The sequence below is a fragment of the Tamandua tetradactyla genome, chromosome 26, assembly GCF_023851605.1.
Source record: "Tamandua tetradactyla isolate mTamTet1 chromosome 26, mTamTet1.pri, whole genome shotgun sequence".
Lineage (NCBI taxonomy): Eukaryota > Metazoa > Chordata > Mammalia > Pilosa > Myrmecophagidae > Tamandua > Tamandua tetradactyla.
In genome coordinates this window covers 21,243,016-21,245,969 of record NC_135352.1, presented here as the reverse complement: position 1 = coordinate 21,245,969, position 2,954 = coordinate 21,243,016, and positions in this window count along the sequence as shown.

Genomic DNA, 2,954 nt, shown 5'->3' with positions numbered 1-2,954 from the left:
GTATCGAATAGGAGCATTATTAGTTTAGATATTGCCACAAATCTCACAAACCATCATTATCATCTTGAAAATTGCAGCAGAACATGAAATTTTAAGTAGCCTAAAACTCAGGGAAAACTTATCCTGAATATCATCATTAAAACCATCAAAAAGATGCTGCAGCACCAGTGGATTTTCATGCAAACTTATTCATATAATTTCTACAACACTTCTGCAAGCTGGATAGAACACACTTTATTATCCTTATTTTATAGAGGAAAAGAATTGAGTTCCAGGAAAGTAATGTAATTTTTCCAAGCTCTCATAACCATTGAATGGCAACATCCTGTTTATATATATGGGAAGGTGAGTTAGGGAAGAAAAAAAATAAAAGAAAAACAAAACCAAACTATATGTTACTACTCTTATTGCTGTGTGAGGTGGGACGTGGGACTGGGTTTGAGGAGCTGACATTTCCGATTATTTTACGTTTGTGTCATAAACAAGTCAGGCAATCACTAAGATGCTCAATTTTGGGACAATTTTTCGTCCTGCCTGAATTTGGTCCCCAAATTATGGGATTTAATGGTCAATTAATATTTACTTTTCTACACATGTTCAATACTGTCTGCAGAAATATCCAAACTGTTGTCCCAGTAGAGGTATGGGGTTTTGTGTAGACTGGGAAACTGCTATTCAAATCTTTCAAATTTGGGACCTTTGGTTTGTCTTAATTGCCTGATGCAATAGCTGTTGAATTTAGATTTCTCTCTTATAATGAAAATGCTTCTAATATCCAAGTTGTGACCTTTTAAAATTTACATTTAAAAACACTTTAAATTGATGTAATTCTATACTTCTAGAAATTACAAGAATAGATCAAAGAACTCCACACACCCCTTACGCAGATTCATCAATTGTGTACATTTCACCCCACCTGTTTTATAACCTGTTCTCTCTCTCTCTTTCTGGAGCTAGGTGCAGACATATTTTTTCTGAACCATTTGAGAATAAGTTTACTGACATTATGTCTCTTCATCCATAAACCTTCATTTTGTATTGCCTAGGATGGCTTCCTACACACACACAACACAATTGTCAAAATAAGGAAATTTAACCTAGATGTAATACTATTATCTAACACAGATCGTACTCAAATTCTGCTGGGTTTTTTTTTTTTTTTTTTTTTTTCTGGTTCAGGCTGCATACCTAGATGACACATCACCTTAAGTTTTCTTTGGTCTGAAACTGTTTCTCAACCTTTTGTTGTCTTCCTAGACATTTTTTTTTTTTTATGCTGTATGGCTGGGCCACATTTCATTATTTTTCCATGTGAGTGTCCTGTTCTTGCAGCAACATTTGTTGAATTTGTGTTTGTTTGTTTGTTTGCTTGCTTGCTTGTTTTTGGGGAAGTGAATCGAATCCGGGTCTCCCACATGGCAGGCGAGAATTCTATCACTGAACTACCCTTGCATCCCCTGTCTTCCTCGACTTTGACATTTTGGAAGAGAAGAGGGCGGTTATTTTGTGGAATGTCTCTCAGTTGGGAATTGTCTGATGTCTCCTCATTTCCAGAGCATCAAGAGGCACATGATGCTGCTTTGCCCCATTCTTATTGTTTGCTTTTATTACCTGGTTAAGATGATGTTCATAAACGTAATCCACAAAATGTTACTAGCTTCTCTTTGTGATTAAGAAACAATCTGTGAAAGAACACTTTGAAATAACCTCTTCATCGTTGAACTTTTGCTCAGTAGTTTGTAGCATCCATTTAGGATTTTGCCTGGATCAGTTATTACTATGACAGATGTAAAATGGTCGCATCCTAATTCCATCAGTCCTTCATTATTTATTCTCTGACATTCTACCAGAAGGAACAGCTTTCCCTTCTCCCTATTTATTTATTTGTTTGGTTATTTGTTTATTCGAACTGTATGCACTGATGGATTCTTATGTTATTCCATAAATCTTATTCCTATCATTATTTATTTGATGCTCAAATTATTCCAGTTTTGGTCTGCATCTCTTTGACATTGTTCCTTTCAATTTTTGAGTCCCTCCTTGCCTTCTGGAACAAAAAGATTCCCCAGCCATGGAATCCTACATTGTTCCACGTGTCCCTGTGTCATTTTAGTAGATGACTGGGTTTAAAAAACAAGATCAAGCACTAGATGTGCTCATTGTCCCTGACTGTTTTTGCTTCTGGGCCTTTATGTGGACAGAGCTAAGACACACACACACACAGATACACACACACACCATGAGTTAATACTGATAACTGCAATTCCAATTCAATAAGACAAGGTTCATTCCAGTTTTCCCTCTTTCCATATTTGTAACTCCCTTTTCTAACAGTGAAACACCTGGCTCGCATTATCCTCAATACATTTACTCATTTGCTCAATCTTCCAATTCACTAGTCTAACTGCTACCACTGAAAAAAACGATCTTTCTAACTAAAATTCAATATTTATTTATGTATTTTTGGTCTTTAGACTGTGATTATACAGTGAAGGAACTGTATTTAGAAGTTACAGGTTATTGAAACTGCTGAGCTGTGTTCCAGTAGCCTTGATTCTCAAAGACAATCATATAACGATACAGCTTTTAACAATGTCCGTGTGAGTGAAAACCTTGTGTCTGATGCTCCTTTTATCCAGGTATGGGCAGATGAGTAAAAAAAAAAATGGATAAAAAGTAAATAAATAGTAGGGGGAATAACGGCTATAATAAATTGGGTAGATTGAAATACTAGTGGTCAATGAGAGGGAGGGGTAAGGGGTATGGGATGTATGATTTTTTCTTTTTTCTTTTTCTGCAGTGGTGCAAATGTTCTAAAAATGATCATGGTGATGAATACACAACTATATGATCATATTGTTAGCCACTGCGTGTACACCATGTATGGACTGTTTGTGTATGAGGATTTCTTAATAAAAATATTTATATAAAAAAACTTATTACTTCCTTCTGTG